Source organism: Pecten maximus, chromosome 19 (assembly GCF_902652985.1).
Source record: "Pecten maximus chromosome 19, xPecMax1.1, whole genome shotgun sequence".
Classification (NCBI taxonomy): Eukaryota; Metazoa; Mollusca; class Bivalvia; order Pectinida; family Pectinidae; genus Pecten; species Pecten maximus.
In genome coordinates this window covers 3,932,750-3,959,310 of record NC_047033.1, presented here as the reverse complement: position 1 = coordinate 3,959,310, position 26,561 = coordinate 3,932,750, and the positions used below count along the sequence as shown (strand labels likewise).

General features: G+C 36.1%; 1 protein-coding gene across 2 annotated transcripts in view; it reads left to right on the top strand.

Annotated features, from left to right (window-relative positions):
• The window catches only part of LOC117317583, a 96,902-nt gene that overhangs the window by 26,634 nt on the left and 43,707 nt on the right, over positions 1-26,561 (top strand). For both annotated transcript variants that reach the window (XM_033872425.1, XM_033872426.1), the window contains exon 3: positions 25,489-25,556. The gene's annotated coding sequence lies outside the window, so the exon portion shown is untranslated. The remainder of the gene's footprint in view (positions 1-25,488; positions 25,557-26,561) is intronic.

The following is a 26,561-nucleotide window of genomic DNA, read 5'->3' as shown; positions in this document are numbered from 1 at the left end:
TAGGCTTCGAACTCAGCGACCTCTCGCTCTCAAGGCACACATCCTACCACTAGGCTAAAGGGTAATGCTCTAGGCCTCGAACTCAGCGACCTCTCGCTCTCAAGGCACACATCCTACCACTAGGCTAAAGGGTAATGCTCTAGGCCTCGAACTCAGCGACCTCTCGCTCTCAAGGCACACATCCTACCACTAGGCTAAAGGGTAATGCTCTAGGCCTCGAACTCAGCGACCTCTCGCTCAAGGCACACATCCTACCACTAGGCTAAAGGGTAATGCTCTAGGCCTCGAACTCAGCGACCTCTCGCTCTCAAGGCACACATCCTACCACTAGGCTAAAGGGAAATGCTCTAGGCCTCGAACTCAGCGACCTCTCGCTCTCAAGGCACACATCCTACCACTAGGCTAAAGGGTAATGCTCTAGGCCTCTAACTCAGCGACCTCTCGCTCTCAAGGCACACATCCTACCACTAGGCTAAAGGGTAATGCTCTAGGCCTCGAACTCAGCGACCTCTCGCTCTCAAGGCACACATCCTACCACTAGGCTAAAGGGTAATGCTCTAGGCCTCGAACTTAGCGACCTCTCGCTATCAAGACAAACATCCTACCACTAGGCTAAAGGAAAATGCTCTAGGACTCGAACTCAGCAACTTCTCGCTCTCAAGGCAAACATCCTACCACTAGGCTAAAGGGTAATGCTCTAGGCCTCGAACTCAGCGACCTCTCGCTCTCAAGACAAACATCCTACCACTAGGCTAAAGGAAAATGCTCTAGGACTCGAACTCAGCAACTTCTCGCTCTCAAGGCAAACATCCTACCACTAGACTGAACTTGAAGGGTTCCCTCCAACTAGTCTGTAAGGTGGCCTATACTCTCAACATTTACACTACTTCCTCCTTGGCAAAGTCTTCGCCCCCAAAGACAACCATAACCCATCAGGTTCTCTAACGCGAAGGCAGTCTCTAAATCTCCTATAACTTTCACTTGTGGTGGTCAACAGCACCAAATCTGTAATATGAACGAGTTATGATAAATACCCTGCCTAGAATTATCGACCTCTTGCTGTCCAAGTGGACATTATACGACCTGAGTTAGGAAAAATTTAAACTCGTTTCTGTGTAAATGACCAAGAAATTAATCTTCTAAGTAAGTACAATACAACTCTATTGAAGTTCGGCTTTCCAAACAGTTGATTGATCAATACAAGTTTGTGTTAAAGATACTTTAGTTCCCAACCTCTAGAAATCAAAAATATATTTCCAAAAAAGAAAGTTTTTGGTTCTGATGCACATATTTTCATATCTGTAAATAGCAACCCTCGGCTTGCAATCTTTTAAAACTTCAATAGGAGATATTGTAATCATTTACAATTTATTTCTAAATTCTAGATATTCTTTCTAATGGACATGTGGGTAGATAGATTTTTCACAGAAAGTCTGCAGGCCTTTAAACACATTTTATTTGCACTGGTCTTAGGAAACATAATTCTATTTACATAGGTTTATATTTGTACAAGATTTATTGAGTTAAGTGTTTCTGTAAATGTTTTTGCCATAAACTTCATATTAAACAAGTTAGTTAGATCCAGCTTGGACCATTTAACGTTCTAAATGTACTTTTTAAAGATGTTTTCCAGGAGTCACACGAACTGGATGGGATAGGTTTAAATAGAGTCCTGTATAATGACTTAATTTACTTGATATATAGAAGTTGATGTATAGATGCTACAACAATTGTCATATACAGAAATATCAAACATTAAGATAAATCTAAGGGAAATGAAATATTTGATGCCCTTGAAAGCCTTTATCCAATACAGATACCTCTCAAATACTGGTCCCTGTCTAGTACAGAAACCTCTCCAATACTGACCCCTGTCTAGTACAGATACCTCTCCAATACTGACCCCTGTCTAGTACAGATGCCTCTCCAATACTGACCCCTGTCTAGTACAGATACCTCTCCAATACTGACCCCTGTCTAGGACAGATACCTCTCCAATACTGACCCCTGTCTAGTACAGATACCTCTCCAATACTGACCCCTGTCTAGTACAGAAACCTCTCCAATACTGACCCCTGTCTAGTATAGATACCTCTCCAATACTGACCCCTGTCTAGTACAGATACCTCTCCAATACTGACCCCTGTCTAGTACATATACCTCTCCAATACTGACCCTTGTGTAGTACAGATACCTCTCCAATACTGACCCCTGTGTAGTATAGATACCTCTCCAATACTGACCCCTGTATAGTACAGATACCTCTCCAATACTGACCCCTGTCTAGTACAGATACCTCTCCAATACTGACCCCTGTCTAATACAGATACCTCTCCAATACTGACCCCTGTCTAGTACAGATACCTCTCCAATACTGGTCCCTGTCTAGTACAGATACCTCTCCAATACTGACCCCTGTCTAGTATAGATACCTCTCCAATACTGACCCCTGTCTAGTACAGATACCTCTCCAATACTGACCCCTGTCTAGTACAGATACCTCTCCAATACTGACCCCTGTCTAGTATAGATACCTCTCCAATACTGACCCCTGTCTAGTACAGATACCTCTCCAATACTGACCCCTGTCTAGTACATACCTCTCCAATACTGACCGGCCTACGGTCAGTACCTGGCAACTGCCCCATGTAGGTTTAGAACTTGCAACCCAGAGGTGGAGGGCTAGTGATAAAGTGTCGGGACACCTTAACCACTCGGCCACCGTGGCCCCTGACCGATGTCTAGTACAGATACCTCTCTAAAACCATCCCCTGTCTAATGCGGACTGGCATTGTCAAGCTTTATGTCTTGTAAAATATGCCAATTTTGATGGACTTAAATTTTAGTGCATTACTTAATTAATACAGCTTAATCAATGCCATGAGGAAGTGGAATACCCAGACTCAAAATACTGACCATAGAAAACAGTAGAAAAAATGACTGAAACTACAATTAGCAAAAATATTATTCAGTGGAATACTTCCAGTGTGGAAACCACTAAAATATTAACATTTACTGCAGTACATTCCAGTAGTGAATTGTAAAGACAGTGATCCGTAAAGTCAGTGGTCGGTAAAATTAGTGTCGATAAAGTCGGTAAAGTAAGTGGTCGGTAAGTTAGTGGTTGGTAAAGCCAGTGATCCGTAAAGTCAGTGGTCGGTAAAATTAGTGTTGATAAAGTCGGTAAAGTCAGTGGTAGATAAAGTCATTGGTCGGTAAAGTCATTGATTGGTAAAGTCATTGGTCAGTAAAGTCAGTGATCCGTAAAGTCAGTGGTCAGTAAAGTCAGTCATCCGTAAAGTCGGTGGTCGGTTAAGTCAGTGATCCATAAAGTCAGTGTCAGTTAAGTCAGTGGTCGGCAAAGTCAGTGGTCGGTTCAGTTGATGGTCGGTAAAGACAGGGGTCGGTAAAGTCGGTGGTCGGTAAAGTCGGTGGTCGCTGTCAGTGGTCAGGTAAAGTCAGTGGTCGGTAAAGTCAGTGTCGGTGAAGTCGGTGGTCGGTAAAGTCAGGTTTCACCAATGTACCTTCCAGCAGTGAATTGGTGAATCTGATATGTCTTTTTAAGTCGTGATACTGGATCAGCTATATAGAACAATATCATTGTGTATCAGACGAACATATCGCCTCACTACATAAAAAACTGCTGACTACAACAGTTTGTCACTAATGACAGCTCTTATTGATTTTCTTATATCCGTAATTGACCGACTTTTGTTAAGAGCCAATGATAGCAGTTATTTTATAATTGAGTTCCTCAAATGACGTGATTATGGTTCCCTCCTGACAAACACCATCATAACTCGGGTCCATTCGTAACTTGGTGATATGGTGTCCACTCAATCGGAGATTGTGGTCACATCTCTCCAAGAAATCCAGCTCAAAGGACAAAATTAAAGTTTCCCGATCAAACATTCATTTACACTTTAACATCACATCATGAAGTTCTACACCCGATTAGCTTTTAGTAATCATCAGTCAAGGTCAAAGGTCAAAGGTCACACTTTGGGATGTTGGATATTTATTCCAGCCCGCTCACAATTGCTTTAATTTGGATAGGTTTGAACTTAAAGTATCTTTTTCGTAATCTGATATTTCATTCCAAACTGATATCAAGTGTGTCCTGAATATTGACCCCTTTCTTTTATCAGAGACATCTCTTCCTTCAAACATTAAAAAAACGCAAATTTATAAATATTCTATTTATAATCTTCGTGTACCATATATCCATTGAGTTTGATTCATTCATCTCTTAACCATAAATTTGAGTTAAACTCAGAATGTAACAAAAAATCTTTTGTTTACCTGTGATGTCTTTTTTATCACGATTACCATTAGATACAGTGTACATAGTATGATTGGTTGAGAGACCAAGTAACAAGTCACGAATCAGAAATTCAATCTTTATCAAAAGATTTCTGCCATGATGAACCATCTACCGGTACTTCGCTTAGTTCTATATTTTCTGGGGCTAACTTCCTAACACAAGGTCCTATGTGTTTACCAGTAAACACATTGTGTCTAGAGATTTATAATCTTTGGATGTAGGTGTTTTAAATACATTATCAACAGATTAAAAATTTAAGTAGTTTTCAACTTCAAAAGGTTCTAATATCAAATAGCCTTAATCTACTGTGTAGAAGTAGAAATTCTTTTCAATTGTATACAAGTCTACAGTTATGTAATGAAAAATAGTTAGCTCCAATTTACAAAGTTTTTAATTAGTAGATTTATCTCTAATTTAAATTTAACCCACTCAACCCTAAGAAACCTAAGTGGACTCTACCTTTCATTCATCAGTTGAAGTCCAATATGGTCAGTAGGGGTGAAAGGCTATGTTGCAGTATTAGAAATTCTTTTCAAATCTAAAGAGTCTTGTGGTTATGTAAGAAACAAATTTCTTTGACTCCACAGTTTTTTTTATCAAGGCATAATTAAATAATTAGTAAAACCAGTTTAGATTTAGTAATTGCTTGATAAACTCAAGAAAGTTTTCAAAGCTACCTGTTTAATTTTAATACAGTATCCAATATTAAAGTGCAGAATTGATTGCTAATTACTAAACCTACATAATCCTTTCCTTTATTTGTATGCTGTCCCTATCTTATTCTTGGTAGATTTAAACAAGATAAAAAAGTTGATTGAGCAAGCACGCACGTTAGATTTATGTGTCAAATCATGTACCTCCTGGGCATGATTTCAACAGCTCAGGATCAAGTTTCTTAGTTGCTTTATCCAAGGTGAGATGTTGAAAATACGGATCAATTTCAACATGTCAAAATAGCAAAGTGTTTGGATGTAAAGGTAATAATTCTAGGTGTCAAGATAACAAAGAAGGGTTGTCTCCCCCTTAGTGTCGTGATTTAATTTATTCCGAATTTGAGACAGGAGTCCACTTGAAGGTGTGTTCCCTGCCAAGAAGAGGCATCATAATTATTTTCATTGTATACGGTTCAGCCTTTTGCTCTCTTCCTACCTGCCCATATATATCTTCAGCTTCAAACGGTTTGGACAAGGCATGGGAAAATTGCTTTTTAATCATCTTTTGTATGGAGTCCAAATTCCTGACATTTTAGGACCAATAGGCCAATAGCAGACTGGAGTGATTTTGTTTTTGAAATTTTTGACTGTATAGTATCTATCCAGCAATAAGCCCTTGCCTAGTAATAAGCCCACCTATATTAAGCAAAGCAAGGCTTATTTACACTATTTGATTGTTCTGTACTAGGCCCCGCCCAACTTTGAGTCTGAGTTCATTAATTAAATTGGCCTCAAACTTCAACTAAATTTGCAGGATAAATGGTACTCGAACAAAAGCCATATTCTGTCTTAATGATGGGATTAAAAAGCATATCAAAATGTGATTGCTCAAAGCATCTTACAACACCATACTGTTCATCTATTTTCAGGTTTCGCAATCAAGAAATGTTTTAAATTTACTCTAAACAGAGTTGTCTCCTATTTATCTCTACAGTGTATGATGGATCGCATGATTTTCTAGACTCCAGGAAGTTATAATATCCGTCTATGTTCATCAATGTATTTGTTTTAGTCAGTTTATAGAAACAGTATTTGTAAAATTTTACATTTTATCACTTTTTAGTAATTTTCAATATGAATAATTTCTTAAAAGTTTTCTTGTTACAAGCACTTCTAGGTTTTTAGAGATTGATACTGTTCTTTTTAAAAGTATTTCATATCAAAGTCCTGTTCATCCCTGTGTTAAATTATCAGACTTGAAAAAAAAATATCATACTTAAAAAAGTGTTTAAGCCAAATCATGGTCGATCATAGAAAACTGTCATTGAAAACAGCTTATCAATTAAATTGATTAATCAAAGAAAAAAATCACTTACAAAATGTCCTGAATTCTATCATCAATCTGTTGCCTGGCTTTTCTGATTAAAAGTTTTTTTGAGGTATGAAAATGTCTCGGACATATCTTATAAATATGATTTTAGTACTTCCTAAAAACATAAAATTTCTGCCTTTAGTTGTTTTTGACATCCAGTTCAATATTTTTAGGCATTTAAGATGTTTGGTTCGATATTTCCTAGTCTGAATGTATAAAGCATTGATTCGTTGTCTGTTATGTATACCTTGCTGAGGTTATAGCCAAGTCACATTGATTTTCATTACCGCTACCCCAACCTCTAGTTGGGATCAGAGGGAAGCTTGCATAGCATTGGGGGCCACGGTGGCCGAGCTCTAGTTGGGATCAGAGGGAAGCTTGCATAGCATTGGGGGCCACGGTGGCCGAGCTCTAGTTGGGATCAGAGGGAAGCTTGCATAGCATTGGGGGCCACGGTGGCCGAGCTCTAGTTGGGATCAGAGGGAAGCTTGCATAGCATTGGGGGCCTCGGTGGCCGAGCTCTAGTTGGGATCAGAGGGAAGCTTGCATAGCATTGGGGGCCACGGTGGCCGAGCTCTAGTTGGGATCAGAGGGAAGCTTGCATAGCATTGGGGGCCACGGTGGCCGAGTGTTTAAGGTGTCCCGACACTTTATCACTAGCCCTCCACCTCTGGGTTGTGAATTGAAAACCTACGTGGGGCAGTTGCCAGGTACTGACCGCAGGCCGGTGGTTTTTCTCCGGGTACTCCGGCTTTCCTCCACCTCCAAAACCTGGCATGTCCTTAAATGACCCTGGCTGTTAATAGTGGTTAAAATCACAAGTGGTTATAGATACCTTTCAACTATGGATTTTTTTTGTAGATTTATTAGGAGGAAAGCACGATTTCATATTAATCATTGTTTTGTATGAGAACATCAAAGATAATTTTTTGATAATGATACCAAGATACTAGATTTCAATTGAGTATGATTATCAATTAATGATCTAACAAGCTTGTATAAAAAAAAAAGATATTGATGCAAAGAGCTAGGAGAATTAATGGGTCTTAAAAGTAATTTCCATGGAAAAACAATATGTACTCGGCATAAGATGTAAACTTCAGAGGAATTAATTTTATAATTCAAAAATCTTTCAGCTTTGTCAGTCTGAACAGTAACCAAGAGTATCTTTTAGCTTGGTCATACTTGGACGGACTATCTGAGTATCGATCTCCTGTTTTGACTTTGCTTGACCTGGTTAGGAATAATGCTTTCTGTCAAAACATCTTGTCGAGGTAATATATATCATACCGTTTAAGCTTTTATTTTGAAATTGTTTTCTTACTAATAGGGTCATATCTGGACATATTTGTACAACATTAGAATTCACTGTTACAGCAGTATTTGATTCCCTGAACATTTTTGAACTAGGACACCACAGTTGCTTATTAATTATATCTAATTGTTAATTAAGTCAGAGTGTTTTTCTGCAGTAAAGGATTCCTAAACTGATAATTCCATAACTTCCTATGAACCAGATTGCGATTGTATTAAAATGGAAATAGAAACCTGATGTCCGTTGCTATATAAGCACTGCATCTTGTTCGATTCTTGTCCAGCACTTTTTGAGGATGGTTTGCATTGTTAATTAGCATACTTCCTTTCTTTTTCTTTTTTTTTTTTGTTTCCTGGTTTAACAACTGTGGAAAATTTAAAGGAATTGGGTTGTTTTGCTGGGTATGTCTCCTCATCAGCAGTAAGGGTCATTCTGAGACAGGGGGTGATATGTAGTAGCTGGTGGCTACCTCACTGAACAACATACAGGAAGCCAGGTGTTGCATGCTATCAGAAGCAAGTTAGGTAAATAAAAGTCCCTTGCTAAAGGACACAACCACACACAGCACAGGGCTTCCTGTGACCTTCAGCTTCCAGAAAGACATCAATTTCCCGAAGTAGGGATTGCAACACACCTCTGAGATCATAATCTCAGGCTGGATCAGGCTCATAGCCTATGGAATGACCTCTCATGACCTCTATGTGAGAATCAGACTTTGGCACTATACCCATTTATAGTGTGCCATATTACCTATCAAACATGCTTTGTTACCAAATGTCGTTCGTGATTTGAAAAGTAACTTTAGATTTCACAATCTGATGTAAAGCGTGGGTTGATGTATGTATGTATAATGTAAAAATTTATATCAGTTGTTATTTACAAAAGGTGTATATTACAGGGTCTATAAAATCTCAAGGTTATATTTTATGAGAGATATCCTTCATTTGAAAGTCATCAGCTTTTCATCCGTTCATCCTCAATGTCACTATATACAACTGTCTGACATTCATCCTGATTTCCAATGGTTTTTGTTTCTTCGATATTAATTTTTTCTTTCAAATTAAAATTGGAAAAAAAGTTATGTCTATTGATTATGAAAGAATATTATGCAACCAGAGTAATTAGTTTTTATAGAAGAAACTTCAAAAATAATAAATAACCTATGGAAATGGTGTGACAAAAGTGACCTACCGTGTTTATCGAAAAATGAACCCATGCTTGGTAAGAAACCCGTTCATAACTATTAATGTAAACAAATACTAATATTTTTCCTACAATAAGCCCACCATTTTCTTTGAGTTGCACTTTCTGTATTAAAATTGCTCCCATGGCTTTGCAGAATAAATATGGGAAGCTTCTTTTTTTTTTAAATACTACTGAATTTTTCAGAACTCTGCATCAACATTTTCTCCTAAAGTTTATTCTTTCAGACCCTTTCTGGCACCAACAAAAACATTTCAATATTGTGATTGGCAGCTTTTCAAATGATGTTAATTCATTGAAAAATGGAAATAATTAAACTCAAATATGATCAGCAAAATGAATGCAACTTTGTCGAAATGACATTCTATAAAATATTTTTGTTTTTGAAATATAAGCAGTATACATTTCTTCCTGTTTCGGGAAGAAAGCCAATCGCCGTCTGCCCAAGTCCACACATTATGATGAAACCATCATGAATGAAATGAGGACGTCTCGTGAATGAGTTTAGGGGATCGGTTGAAACAGTATCATACCAGCATACAATACTATTTTTTAAAAGTACATCGACACAGCATACCAGTTATGATTGTTTCATTATTCATGAATGTACAACGATAGTCCTAAGATATGTTTGTTTAGGTATAAAATACATTTAAACACTGAAATATCAAAACTGTATGCATTTGTGTCACGTTTTAAAGATCGCTGATATGAAAGGTCGTCTTTGTGGTACGTGGCCTTGCTGAGCCAGGGTCTTGTAACTAAATGTATAATGTAGCTGAAGTCCTAAATGGATACTGTAACTTCTATATGAGACATTTTAAAAGTTAAGCCATGACATTTTGGTCACTTTAAATACTTAGCTTTAGTCTATATGGCAATTAGAATGTTGTTAATTACGTCATGTGACTTGATATGAATGGCTGACTATATTTAAAGCCATATTTATCCCCCTGCTTAAAAGTTTAGTATCAAAGGTTGGGGAGGGCTTATTTGTGAATAACTTTTAGTTAACTTTTTTAATATTGATGATTCTGCAAAATGAAGAAAGGGCTTGGGCTTATTTATGGGCAGGAGCTTATTTGTGGACTGGGGCTTAATTTGTAGATAAATTGAAATTGCACTTCAAAGCATTTAGCTAGGTTTTCTTTGGAATTCATAAGATACCTAGAAAAATTTTAATATAAGAATGAGGAAGAGGAGAAAGAAAACTATTTGCGCTGCTCGTCATATAAATGTATAAAATGGCATTCAAGGTATAGAAATCCAAGTAACACCCACAAAAATGAAACTAAACAAATTCACCTTCCTAATGAAGAATGTTTATAATATCGCAAGTTACATACAAATATAAAGCCAACAGAGCTAGTGGAATTTAGTATTTATTTAAAAGGTAGAAACAGAATCTAACAATTTTGGACGTTGCATGGTAATAATGTAAATTTTGTAATGTTATGTGTATATTGAATTATGGAAATATAAAACCATCCATCCTTTTTCTCATTTGATCATTTGTTACTTTCAGCTGCAATGGGAATGTTGGCATGCACATTCTATTGTTTTTGGCAATTTTGACGAACAAACTGCCATTTTCTTCAATGTTAGTTTTGAATTGAATTTTAATTGCCTTCTAGCCCGAGTTTCCTCTGGCCCTGTCACCATGTCTGGTGTAGCCTACACCAGACATGGTGACAGGGCCAGAGGAAACTCGGGCTAATTGCCTTCCTGCTGTTGTTTTGAATATTGTTGCGAAACATGAAGTAGACTTCTGTAAATTCTTCATTGTGTAACTATTCATTGCAACTAAGGTCACTTTTTAAATCTCGGCTATCACATATTGCTGCTGTTTTAAGATATATTTCCATACCTGTAATATTTCTACAGTATGATGTGAAATGTATCCTAACATTTAAATGGTTTCCGGATATTTAGATTCATTGTTTCAATGTAATCGGGAGTGCTAATGAACCTGGGACCACATCATTTGATACCATGACTCGACAAATTAGTCCTAGTTTTATAATATTCTCCATGCATTGTTAGATTCATTTTTTTTTTATAAATAAATCAAAATATGAGATCCTGATCTTGAAACTCAAAGTCATTCATACTGAAAATGTGTATTATATATGCATTATATTTTTTAAACATTTCAATACCATAAAAATTCCATGAAATTAATTTTTGAAGGATAATTGTAGGTTGTAATATTTGTAGATTAACCAATTAGCTATTCTTTCCATTGTTATGTAAAAAAAATGTATATACCCAGTAGGTATACTTATACAAAATAGGTAGTTTACCTTATGACTGCTCGTTCACAGGTAACACACTGCTGTCTGTTTCCTAATCACACACAGGTGTGCATTTTTACCTGGAGTTCTATATTCTGAAAATATGATTTATATTGAGGTAATAGACCATATGATTGTCAGGGATCAACCAAGTGGAAATTTGGAGACATTCATTATGTATATATATATAGCTTACATTATTTAAATTTTTAATTTGTCCAAGTTTCTGCTGTACACAATTGGCTGTATATAAACTGTTGTTATGTAGTAGACTGAAGTATTTACTAGTTATGGCTGCACTCTATCACTGTTAAATAAACCTTTTTGTAAAATAACTGAGATATTGCATTATATCTGTAAAGGGGAGGTCACTCTGTGGTGTAAAGGGGAGGTCACTCTGTGGTATGAAGTGAAGGTCATTCTTGAACTGTGGACGGAAAGTCACTCTGATTATAAAGGAGGGGAGGTCACTTTGTGGAGGGGAGGTCACTCTGTGGAAGTGAGGTCACTCTGTGGAGGGGAGATCACTCTGTGGAGGGGAGGTCACTCTGTGGCGGGGAGGTCACTCTGTGGAGGGGAGGTCACTCTGTGGAGGGGAGGTCACTCTGTGGAGGGGAGGTCACTCTATAACTGTGTATATAAATGTGTAACATTAATTATAGTGCAGGTGCATTGACTTTAAAGACAGGTAAACATGATAAATTTAAACCTATAACCTCAGGTATTATGTCGATCTAATTCTTACCTGCCAGAACTACAGCTTTAAAACGTGCATCATTCTGACATAATGCCAGTTTCATTATTCGGTCAAAATATTACCAATGGCTTATTTTGTTTGTAAGCTGTGTTAAAGTTTGACAAGCAAATTCTCTACTGTAGGTCTAAAAGTTTTTTTTATCTAGATAGTGATATGAATTAATATACATACCATACCATAAGTTATCGTAACATTATCATTAGCCAATTCCAATTTCATTTCTTTCTGAAGTAAAGTAATAAGAGTTTAAGACCATAACAAGGGTTGATTGTTAACTAATATTGAAAAGCAGGAATTCATTATAGGACTCCTGGTTTAAATTTATTTTCTAATTTTGTAACACAATGAGTTGACAGACATTGCTTGCCCTTTGTTGTAATGTGTATTGGCTACACAGGGTCACAAAGGTGAAAGAACTCAGATACGAGTTCTTACAAGCTATCTAAAGTTTGTTGTCAGGGCCTTTTGTACATAAGTCTAAAATAGATACTTAACATATTTATCTTCAAATAAGCCCCTCCTTTAGTGTAAAAGTTTGCCCTCTCCTCTAGATCTAGTGTGTAAAAGTTTGCCCCCTCCTCTAATGTGTGAAAGTTTGTCCCTCCTCTAATGTGTAAAAGTGTATCCCTTCTCTAATGTGTAAACATGTGTCCCTCCTCTAATGTGTAAAAGTTTACCCCCTCCTCTAATGTGTAAAAGTTTGTCCCTCCTCTTATGTGTAAACATGTGTCCCCTCCTCTAGTGTGTAAAAGTTTGCCCCCTCCTCTAATGTGTGAAAGTTTGTCCCTCCTCTAATGTGTAAAAGTTTGTCCCCTCCTCTAATGTGTAAAAGTTTGTCCCTACTCTAATGTGTAAACGTGTGTCCCCTCCTCTAATGTGTAAAAGTTTGTCCCTCCTCTAATGTGTAAAAGTTTGCCCCCTCCTCTAATGTGTGAAAGTTTGTCCCTCCTCTAATGTGTAAAAGTTTGCCCCCTCCTCTAATGTGTAAAAGTTTGTCCCTACTCTAATGTGTAAAAGTTTGTCCCCTCCTCTAATGTGTAAAAGTTGGCCCCCTCCTCTAATGTGTAAAAGTTTGTCCCTCCTCTAATGTGTAAAAGTTTGCCCCCTCCTCTAATGTGTGAAAGTTTGTCCCTCCTCTAATGTGTAAAAGTGTATCCCTCCTCTAATGTGTAAACGTGTGTCCCTCCTCTAATGTGTAAAAGTTTACCCCCTCCTCTAATGTGTAAAAGTTTGTCCCTCCTCTTATGTGTAAACATGTGTCCCCTCCTCTAGTGTGTAAAAGTTTGCCCCCTCCTCTAATGTGTGAAAGTTTGTCCCTCCTCTAATGTGTAAAAGTTTGTCCCTCCTCTAATGTGTAAAAGTTTGCCCCCTCCTCTAATGTGTAAAAGTTTGTCCCTACTCTAATGTGTAAAAGTTTGTCCCCTCCTCTAATGTGTAAAAGTTGGCCCCCTCCTCTAATGTGTAAAAGTTTGTCCCTCCTCTAATGTGTAAAAGTTTGTCCCCTCCTCTAATGTGTAAAAGTTTGCCCCCTCCTCTAATGTGTAAAAGTTTGTCCCTCCTCTAATGTGTAAAAGTTTGTCCCCTCCTCTAATGTGTAAAAGTTGGCCCCCTCCTCTAATGTGTAAAAGTTTGTCCCTCTAATGTGTAAACATTTGCCCCCTATTCTAGTGAAACAAAATGCACCCTCTTCTAGTGAAAAAATATGCCCCCTCCTCTAATGCGTAAAAATTTGCCCCTATTCTAGTGAAAAAATATGCCCCTCCTCTAATGTAAAAGTTTGCCCCTTGTTTGAATTTTTGGGTTGATATGTTAACCACTTTTGTTAACCATTATAAAATTGATGATTCTGAAAAAATTGGGTCTTATTTATCGGCCGGAGATATTGGCAGATTAATGCTGTATAATTGTTTTCTCTCTATATCTTTTGTTTTTCGATAATTACTTAGAACACTGATATCATAGTGTGTGTTTTTGGACTGCTGTGCTAAAATCTGATGCTGTTAATACCATAAACCATCAAAAGCATACATACATACATACATACATACATACATACATACATACATACATACACACACATACATACACATACATACATACATACATACACATACATACATACATACATACATACATACATACATACATACATACACACATACATACACATACATACATACATACATACATACATACATACATACATACATACATACATAACATACATACATACATACATACATACATACATATATTCGATTAGTAATTTTAATAAGTGCCTTTGTTATAAGCAATCTACTGTTTAAAGTTTTTATACACGTCAATGTTAGGGGCCGCGGTGGCCGAGTGGTTAAGGTGTCCCGACACTTTATTACTAGCATAGGCCTTCCACCTCTGGGTTGCGAGTTCGAAACCTACGTGGGGCAGTTGCCAGGTACTGACCGTAGGTCGGTGGTTTTTCTCCGGGTACTCCGGCTTTCCTCCACCTCCAAACCTGGCACATCCTTAAATGACCCTGGCTGTTAATAGGACGTTAAACAAAAACAAACCAAACAAACCAAACGTCAATGTTAAATTGTGTCTGCACCAATTCATTTGAAGACACTATAAATATGATGTGTTATAATTTTAGGACACAAAACACATCATTGACATCTTTAAATGAGAATATTTACATGAAATGTGTCAGTGACATTAGCCCTAAATCATTTCAACTGTTGATGTTGATGACCCAATGACCTTGACCCAATGACATTGACAATCACATTCTGCCTGTCAGATTCGATTTCACTAGTGTACAACTTTTAGTAATCTTTACTACACATGCAATTTAAAATTTTAACGTGCCAGAAAATCTTGTGGAAACACGGCAATTATTATCTCGGAATAATAAAGTATTTATAAGTTAATTGTATGGTAAGTTTGTGTTAAGATTGAGTGCCTCGGAAAAGTTTGGCACAGTTGTTTAAATGTATTGATTTCTGAGCTGTCCTGGCCTTGATGAAACAGTGCGGTACTTTGTATTTACAAAATAACATATTCTTTATCTTAACTTGTACAATATACATATTGTACTAAAAAAAAACCGATAATACCAGCGTAAATTAAAATCATCATTCTATCTCAAAGTCTACAAACATGAGGAAAATACAAATGAAAAATGCAAATTTGCAAAGAGACCCTTGAAAGAAATGATTTTCTTATCCTCATTTTACAGGGGAAAATACAGTGGCATTTTTGCTAATTGGGGAAATATCATCAACAGATAGAAACTAGTAGCATATGTAGATATGTTTGTGAAACATTATGTAAAATACATTCTGGTTGTACACTTGCACATGAAATTGGGAAAATACAACAAAATTCCATGACGGAAGCAGCCTATATTCGGCCTCAAATGTATCCAAAAACTGTAACTGAAAAATACAAGAAGAATTGTGTTATGTACAAAATAACGCAGAACATTTCAAAATACCTTTAGTTCTTGAGTACTGGAGATGTTTACGTGATTTCAAGTACAATAAATCATTATTGATTGTCATTGTGGCCCGATAAATCAGGTTATATTTCATTTTTGCTATCATTACAGCATCATTATTTCATATAATGCCTCGAGTCTTTAATAATGAGGAAATTGAGATATATTTTCTTTAACAACAGATTCAAATGTTAAAGCCATAACTATTAATTCCAAGATTCTCACCCATTTAAAATCGGATGGAGGGGGGGGGGGGGTTGTTTGTTTGTTTGTTTTTGTTTAACGTCCTATTAACAGCCAGGGTCATTTAAGGACGTGCCAGGTTTTGGAGGTGGAGGAAAGCTGGAGTACCCGGAGAAAAACCACCGGCCTACTGCCCCACGTAGGTTTCGAACTCGCAACCCAGAGGTGGAGGGTTAGTGTTAAAGTGTCGGGACACCTTAACCACTCGGCCACCGCGGCCCCTTTGGAGGGGGGGGGGGGGGGGGGGGGTTAATTTATTATGGCTTGGATGCATTTTCAATATCATTATGTAATGAAAAATTGACGTAACTACCAAACTAACCAATAATATTTTTTGAAAGGTAATATGCATGCATTACATATGCATTATTATGTGGTATATATATACATTTGAGTTTTTGCTGGTAATGCCTTTAAGCGACTGACATTGATAATCATCAGATAATACATTGAGCTATTTTTACCAACCTTATTATTTTATTTAAGTAAAATCAGGGATATACAGTCCAGGATCTAACGTATTTCTATGAAAATGAGTTTAATGAAAATATACAAAATTTATAGACAATTGATAAAAAAAAATAATATAATTTATCATCAATAATTAATTATTAAGCTAACAATCCTTGACTGAAATCAATTAGCATTATCAGCTGACACAGTTCCCAGGACGATTTTCAACAGATATCCTATACGGAGATAATTATGATAGATTACACTCCATTAATGATTTAATGGGGGGGTGTATATATCTATATATGTGTTTTTTATAACTTACATACCTGGTAGTACCTTAATTATCATAAAATTATCTTAGCTCTTATCAAATTATAAAATTACTTGAAATTGTTAGACATATCGTATTTGACCTTAAATGTACCCATGGTACTCAATAATTTAGAATAATAAAAAAGAAATGATTGCAGAACTTCTAAAATTGTCCAAATTTTCCTAAATTAGAAAGAATCTATTTTTTTTAACCAATTAAACCTTTAGTGAAGAAATGGGACGTATTGAGTAGAATTCGAAAAAGAATATTAAAGATTAATTAATGACATGGTCAATTTTTCATGAAGTAATGACATGTTCAATTTTTCATGACGAAAGAACGTCGTGACGACCGTAGGAACATTGTATCATTCATGATTACTGTTTAGTCTGATTCTTCATAGTCCAGGATTGGTCTTTAGAACTTATGTAAAAGGATCTGGTCATGTGACTTGTACAAAGTGTTAAATATGGTCTCTGTCACTCAGCTGATGGAAGGGGTCAGTATGACTTGTACATAGTGTTAGATACGGGCTCTGTCACTCAGCTGATGAAGTGGGTCAGTGTGGCTTGTATATAGTGTTAGATACGGTCTCTGTCACTCAGCTGACGGAGTGGGTCTGTGTGGCTTGTACAAAGTGTTAGATACGGGCTCTGTCACTCAGCTGACAGAGTGGGTCAGTGTGGCTTGTACTCAGTGTTAAATATGGTCTCTGTCACTCATCTGACGGAGTGGGTGTGTGTGGCTTGTACATAGTGTTAGATACAGGCTCTGTCACTCAGCTGATGGAGTGGGTCAGTGTGGCTTGTACATAGTGTTAGATACGGACTCTGTCACTCAGCTGACGGAGTGGGTCTGTGTGACTTGTACATAGTGTTAGATATACGGACTCTGTCACTCAGCTGACGGAGTGGGTCGGTGTGTCTTGTACATAGTGTTAGATATACGGACTCTGTCACTCAGCTGACGGAGCAGGTCAGTGTGGCTTGTACATAGTGTTAGATACAGACTCTGTCACTCAGCTGACGGAGTGGGTCTGTGTGGCTTGTACATAGTGTTAGATATGGTCTCTGTCACCCAGCTTACAGGACATGCTTCTTTGGCTCAGAAGGTAAATCTGTGGACTATTACACTGGCGACCTGGGTTTGCATCCTGATAGGGCATGGTTTTTTTATCCTGTTCCTTTACTTTAAGTTTTTTAGTAGCACCTTCAAGAGAAAAATTAAGGGACATTAGCTGTATAGTGTTAAGCATTATAAGTCACTCATGACAAACTCAATTTATAAAAGGTTCAGAAGCTTTAAAAGATACATTTTCATGTCAGATTGAAAGACTAAAATTCTATCTCAACACAAACCTGAAATATACTTGACTGACTGACAATCAATACCCTTCATTTAAACACTGCCTTTTTCATATTTACTCATTTTCTTTGTCAGAATTTGAAACAAAATTTCATACATGTAATTTACAATTCTTTATTTAGAATCTTTCAACACAAAAGAAAGTTTATATTATGACTGTGTGTAAATTATCTTTGTACAATTAGGACTAGGGTAATCGAAATACTTAAAATTGTCAAATTTGTAATTCAAAGAATATGTCTATGTGGGCAAGCAATTGTTTGTGAAGAAATGTGTAGAATAATTCATAATAATGAATTAAGTTCAGAAACAACCACACCAGAGCACAATGACTCCACACTTAATCTACCATGCAGAACAGTGTGTAAATGTCATCGACACAAAATTATCATAATTATTTCTTGAAGAACAAAGAAACAGTACTAAAATTAAAATTCTATTTTTTCTTTCCATATAACAGTACTGGTTTTTAATTGTTTTCGGCACACCTCTACATGTTTTTCAGCTCGATTATCTTAATAAGCATTCATTGAAAAATTCTGAAATTTCTACTGCAGGTAATGAAGATCTTATAAATAAATAAGTTTTCATTTCATCTGTAGTTTTCATCTAATTTTTAAGAGAAATAAAAACATTACTTTTTGCCTACAATTTCTTTATTTCCCAAAAATGTTTTAAATATAATAGTATTATGAAGTTACCTAATTAGTAACTATTTGATGGCGATATGTATAAAAGTTTTAGAATATATTGCTATAGTAATTAACAATGAAGTAAATTTGTATCGATAGATACAGTGAAGTATTCTTGTTTTTTTCATTAGAGAGATAAACTGCATTTCATCCTTAACACCAGTTATTTCATTTCACATTTTTTAGTGAAATTTCATCCTGACCACCAGGTCTGAACAGGGGAGGTAATCCAAGATACTATTGTAAGCTTGTTAATAATCCGAAGCATTAAAGGTCATTCCTCAAAATATTTTCACAACAACAAATACTTACACAGTTATTAGATCAAACTTAAAGCATTTGCATGACCCAGATCAAACAGAACTCTTCAATGAACACTTTTGAACCCGTTATGGCACACGTAGGTAAGAAATTTATACATACCAATGGAGAAATTTTAAATATTTATTGTAAAGCTTCCAGTTTACCAAATATTGTTTCTTAATGCTTTTTGTTTTCTCTTAGGATGAGTACTTACCGAATACACAGTTGTTTGTTGTTGACTTCAAGACTTTGCCTTGAGGAGCGAGCATGTATATAGTTTTGGTTTATACCATAACAAATGATATACAATTCTGGGTGTATTTCACTAAGGGATAAACCAGACATTATCGTTACGATACATAATAAGAATTATTTAGAGTTGAAAATAAAAATGAACCTGTGGTTAATTGTATCAAATTTATAGTTGAAAAGGTCGGTGGGTCCTGTGATATTAAGTCTCACTCACTCAGCTGAAGAAGCATGTTATGGGGCCGCGGTGGCCGAGTGGTTAAGGTGTCCCAACATTTTATCACAAGACCTCCACCGAGTGGTTAAGGTGTCCTGACACTTTATCACTAGCCCTCCACCGCTGGGTTGCGAGTTTGAAACCTATGAGGGACAGTTGCCAAGTACTGATCGTAGGCGGGTGGTTTTTCACATCCTTAAATGACCCTGGCTGTTAATAGGATGGTAAACAAAAACAAACAAACAAACAAGCATGCATCATAATACAAAGGCTCAGTTGGTAGAGCCAGGCATTATCACACCAGAGACCCAGGTTCGATTCCTGTCAGGAATGTTTTTCCCCATTCTGAATTCACATAAGCATTCTATTTTCCATCTTTAAAAGTTCCCTAACACATTGTCAGAATGATTCTAGAACCACAAATAACATGTTTATCTATATTATATAATGATGCGTAAAATTGTCTGCAACGTATGCAAATCAAGGTGCATCATTTCCATAATGTGTTGTGTTTCAGACAAGGTCTTCATCCCCACATCAATCATAAACACTTGTTTACAGCATACATCTTACACATCAATATTAAACAATCTCTTCAATTTTAATCTATGTTAAACAATTTTCAAATTTCAATGCATAACTTTTAACTTTGATTATTCATGTAGAAATAGTGTAGTGTTACCATATTTATCAAGTGATAACCCCATGCCTGGTAATAAGCCCACACCTGTAATATTTAGCCCACACCAGTAATTAGCCCACACCTGTAATAAGCCCACACCTGTAATTAGCCCACACCTGTAATAATTAAGCCCACACCTGTAATATTTAGCCCACATCTGTAATTAGCCCACAACTGTAATTAGCCCACACCTGTAATATTTAGCCCACGCCTGTAATATTTAGCCCACACCAGTAATTAGCCCACACCTGTAATATTTAGCCCACATCTGTAATATTTAGCCCACACCAGTAATTAGCCCACACCTGTAATAAGCCCACACCTGTAATTAGCCCACACCTGTAATAATTAAGCCCACACCTGTAATATTTAGCCCACATCTGTAATTAGCCCACAACTGTAATTAGCCCACACCTGTAATATTTAGCCCACGCCTGTAATATTTAGCCCACACCAGTAATTAGCCCACACCTGTAATATTTAGCCCACATCTGTAATATTTAGCCCACACCAGTAATTAGCCCACACCTGTAATAAGCCCACACCTGTAATTAGCCCACACCTGTAATAATTAAGCCCACACCTGTAATATTTAGCCCACACCAGTAATTAGCCCACACCTGTAATATTTAGCCCACACCTGTAATATTTAGCCCACACCAGTAATAAGCCCACACCTGTAATAAGCCCACACCTGTAATTAGCCCACACCTGTAATAATTAAGCCCACACCTGTAATATTTAGCCCACATCTGTAATTAGCCCACACCAGTAATTAGCCCACCCCTGTAATAAGCCCACACCAGTAATTAGCCCACCCCTGTAATAAGCCCACACCTGTAATTAGCCTACACCTGTAATATTTAGCCCACATCTGTAATTAGCCCACATCTGTAATATTTAGCCCACACCTGTAATAAGCCCACACCTGTAATATTTAGCCCACACCTGTAATAGGCCCACACCTGTAATTAGCCCACCCCTGTAATAAGCCCACACCTGTAATAAGCCCACACCAATAATTAGCCCACACCTGTAATAAGCCCGCACCTGTAATATTTAGCCCACACCAGTAATTAGCCCACACCTGTAATATTTAGCCCACACCTGTAATTAGCCCACACCTGTAATAAGCCTACCCCTGCAAATAGCCCACACCTGTAATAAGCCTACCCCTATTTTTTAAATCACAGTTGATGTGCTGGCCTCCTGCGTTTATTTTAGGATGGATACAGTTCATTCAGAGCCAATTATACATGAAGAATTATTTGAGGGACTGGTTTTGGAAACAAGTTTGTTTATAATAATGAAGATTTATGTATAAGCATACATATGTGTTAGTATATATATTTAAGTACTGGTAATAATTGAAGTTTTTCTATATTTTTATGATCGATGCATTTATATTTTCATTATTCAAATTTTAAAGAACTCTTATACTATTGTATAAAATTCAAAGGTTCACCATACTCAATTTTAAGGTCTTTTTGATTTCCAGAAACTAGTTTTGGAAACCGGTTTATTAATAATTTTTCAAACTTGTGTTTTACTTTGCAATGAGATTGGTTAGCTTGATGGATCTTACAGCACAAATTTAATGTATCATATTGATTCCTTTCAGATATTCTTGAAAATATTTGATTATTTTTACAATCACCCTTACAATTAATTCCATAGATTTTAACATGCCTACATATGGTATTTAAATATGTATATATCTTATGGAGGAGTAAACTTGTGCATGTGAAGAACCTGTTAACGATATTTTAAAATCCAATTGCACAATTTTCAACATGAAATTATCTTTGCCTTTCAATTTATAATTTTTAAATTTATCAACATTAAAGGACATTAAAGATGGTGAAAATAATCATAATAGACTTATCAAGTTTATTTTTAAAAGACTATTAATCTGAAATAAATATTCAATAAAAGCTAGGTTATGTATTTCATTATGTTGGATTTCAAATAAGTTTATTTAAACTTAAAAACTTTTTTGTATTGAAAATATTAAATAAAAAACTTTCATCAAAGTCTTATACAATAACAGCCTGTTTAGATAACTGGTGTCAGGATTGGTGTTCAGAATAATCACCATGTTTGTAAAAGCACTAGATAGTACCAGGCAACTGAGCATGCTCCACTTGGATTTCGAACTCGCAAACCCAGAGGTGGAGGGCTAGTGATCCTTTACCACTCGAACACTGCAACCTCATTTTTTATCAATTATCTAAAAAAAATTGTCACGCTCCCCACATAATGAATTTATCCATTTCATCTCTACAACTCAAAGGAAGTGTGTTCCCAAGCAGTTTGTAAATGCAATGCTCTGTTGTAATTTCAACCTTTGACATCGAGGATAAAAAGCTCCTCAGCATAAAATGACCCTCAGAAGAATCGTGATGGACATAGAATTAATTTAGTTTGAGTTTCCCCACTTCCTTAATCTCACTCAGCCAATGTCATTATCTGACATTCCAAGATAGATTAAACCTGTGTATTTTTTCAATACCCTACATTCTCTGCATACCAAGAAAAAACACAGGTACACTATTTGTTACAAATTAACTTTTTCTGTCTGTTTTGGCAGACAGTCAAATTGTTTATAGGTAAAATGTTGTACCGATATCCTTCCACTGTCTCACCGATCACTTTATAACTTTACTCTCTTGATAATTTACGAATGCTTGATATTACACTGTACACAAGATACAAGAACATTTGTCACATGTTACAGAACTATAGGTACGATATAATTGTAAATATCCTGTCTGGGGTTTGAACCGGTGACTTTTCGCTCTCTATTTTGACATACGACCACCAGGCTAAAGGATCCATTCATCAACCTGTGAGCTAGTAAGGTGACCTATACTCCCATTTTTACACTTCTCCATCCATCATGACCCAGGTTCTAATTGAAGGTTCCAAGGAAGCCTCTCAATCTCTGATAGCTTGCTTAATTACGCTTGGAATAGTCATCAAATTCATAACTTTGTACACAAATGACAACCTGAGTATCATTATTTTAATCTTTTTACATCAAACTTGAATATATTTTCGTACAAAAAATTATGAAACAATTGAACCAGATTGAAACAGGACTTGTTTGGGGGGAGGGGTGTGAAACCAGTCACATGATCAATCAGGTGACCCCATACCATTACATTGAAAACCAGTCACATGATCAATCAGGTGACCCCATACCTTTACATTGAAAACCTGTCACATGATCAATCAGGTGACCCCATACCATTACATTGAAAACCAGTCACATGATCAATCAGGTGACCCCATACCTTTACATTGCCAACCTCACATGCTCCTGCAATGGGCACGTCATGTCAACAAGTTACTAAAACCATACTTATTTTAGCGTGCTCAAATTTTAGCACTAAAGCTAATTAAAACAGGTAACAAAATGATAAATTACACTCCGACAATGCTTGCGATACAAAACATTGCAGATAAACTACCAGAAGGGCAACCAAAAATTGGCGAAATTCTCTCGCCGCCAAAATCACTAAAATAAGATTACCGCTAAAATATGTACGTTTACAGTAAACTACGGTCGGGTTTAATTTCTTGATCGGACATGAAAAGGTATGATAGTCACCTGCCCGACAATGTGGGTTTTGTTCGGGTGCTCCAGTTTTCACCCTTGCAGGCTACGGACCAGGCCAACAAGAGTGAGCAATTTAAGTTGATATTACTTTTTTGCAAGAAATTATTTGATTAACACTAAAATCATGCATTCATTGAAAGTGTGAAGCATTTTATTACATATTGAAAAAATCTTTCAGGTAAAATATGTCCTTTATTCTCTATGGCAGTTTCCTTAATAAATTAAGTAGAATCTTGAAATTGCTTTGAATTTGGTTTAACCAGATCAAAATCCTGAAGAAATTCTAGAATTTTGTTTTGAAAGTATATTCACAACCGTGTGACAGCTGTTTCATTGTCGCTTGTGCCAATGACGTTTTTTGTTTTAATTGGATAATAGCTTAAGTTCACAAGAGTCAAAACATTCTGGAGAGTGACCCCGAGTCAAAAATACACTCAAGGATCATGTAAAAGACCTTGAAAAGAAATTTGAAGATATTTTATGTACAGATGTGTGATTCCAATATGGGTCAGTCGGCTCAATTTCGTTCTGATATAGCAAGATATAATTCTATCATCCATAAACTACAATATATCAAAGTTGATAGAATGTCAGTCATTCAGACTAGGATCCATAAAACAATATCTCTATTTTATTATTTTATTGTGTCATTCTGTGACTTTCATTCCACCAAAAGATTGAAGTACCATACTTTAGCAGGAGATAGAGTCTATAAACAGGTATCAATCTTGTTTATACAGGTAGATAACGAGGGCCAGGTGAGAGGGCGACTTTCCGGAGTAGGTACTTCCAAATTAATATATTGGGTAGTACGTTTATCGTTCCAGGTTCATTTAGGACACCTGAACTTAAAACTTTGTCCTTGTGTAAAGTAATTTTATACAACCAATGCAAGGCACCTCGATTACAGTGTGAACACATGTACAGAGGCTGTTATAGATCAGAAAACATTCACTGCTGTTTTTCACATATGAAAGTAAATATTCATGTATGATATGTAATGTAAATATCATAAATCAACGGTATACATGTATATGCAGTATTCGTTTCAGATGTATGTATAAATGCTCATTTCAGGCCTATATGGCCATCCCCATTATGCTGCCAAAATTTGTATGTGGCAACAGGTGGTGACATATAAATACTGGAATCAGGTTGTCTGTCCCTAAAACTCCTTATTTTTTGGACAGTTTGTTTATGGACTTGATATACTTATTATTGGTACTTAAGGTTTTGACATATTTTTCATTTCAACAGGTTTTTTTAGGAGTTGTGTCCCTTTAATAATTTCTTTACATGAATTTGTATATTGGAGCTATGTGATTAAGTTAGCCTTTGGCTTACAATTCTAGTTTTGCTGTTATTGAATAATAACAAGTTTAATTGACAGCATTTAAACTGAGTTGTAAACAACAGAATATGATATATAGACATATCTCCAAAATGGAGTACAAGGGAGAGAACTCCTTATAATTTATAAGGACCAAAGAGGCTTTTGAATCTGATTGGGAAACTATTTTGTTTTGGTTGGTTTATTACCCTATGATATACATCCTGTATTTCTAAGTTTGAACTTAGTGTCAATAGGATCATGATAAAGACGAAACATCCTTCAGAGTAACCCAAATATTTTACCATTGCAAGTTCGAAGCCCACATGGGGGCAGTTGCCTGATACTGACCGTAGGCTGGTGGTTTTTCTCTGGGTACTCTAGCTTTCCTCCACCTCTAAAACCAGGCATGTTCTTTAAGTGAACCAGGCTGTTAATTGGACATTAACAAAATTAATCAATATCCCTTTGTAGTAGTAGCAGGTGACTACCTCACTGTGACTCTTTTCATAACAAGACTTCTTGAAATATATATAAAGTACTTTTTATTGAAATTTCATTTTTAGACAAAAAAGCTTTAGAAATACACGTGAACTTATTTTTTTATATCTATATTTCAGATTTGAATTTGGATTGTGTCCCTTGCCAGAGGCGAGCGGTCGGAAATGAAGGAGAAGTTTATTGAAAGGTAATACCTTGTATTTGTATGTTAAATTTGATTAAATCTATAAATGATTATTAACACTGAAAACACTTCTTAATTTGGACATCATGGTTGTAAGGTCAGTTGAGTGTAGAAAAACAGAGATTAATAACTAATTCTTCTAGTATACAAACTTCTTAAATATTAGGTTCATTGGTATTTAGTTAAGCTCCAAATGTGCAGTCACCATGTGCACTTGCATTTGGTTTTTTTAATTGTCTATCTTCACAATCTTTTATCATTTATATTACTCACATAAAAGATTTACAAAAAAAAAAATTGTCTTTTAATTAAATGACATCTTTCACTTTTGAAATCTTAAGAAATTGAAATATTCAGAAAAGTTTTACGAAATAAATAGATAGATAAATAGATAAATAAATAGAGAGATAAATAAATAAATAGATTCATTTATTTATCTTTTTATTTATTTGTTTATTTATTAAATGAAGTCCTCTTTTCCACACTAATCAGAATCACTATTTGTACTTCGGATGTTGGCAAGTTTAGGAAGTAATATACTAATTGTGTTCTTAGATTAGCCCTGTAAAATTTAAGCCGTGCTAGAATTTGAATAGTTTTCTTTCTTGAACGATTTGTTGATTGGCCGCATGATTAAAGATTTGACAGATAATTTGGGTGATGTTTCTGTCAACAGTATGTGGTTAGAATTCCTGTTTTGACATTTGATATCGGGAGCAAATTTTTAAATGGTATAATGTTGTTTTGATATCGTAAGATCTCAGAAATTAGTCGGCTGTAACGAAAAATATACAATAAGTCGAGCAATGCTGTAGAGTTAAAGCCATTTTAGCTATTGATGAGAATGCCTCTTATATTTGTGATTGAGTACAGTAATCTCGTAACAGATCTTCAGGATCTTAAGCAGCAAACTTTCCGTAGCTGTCAGATTGTTGTTGACTTCGTTGTATTTTTCGTAATTATCTTGTATTTCAAGCCTTCAGTGAAAGAAGGTATTTTGGTGAATTT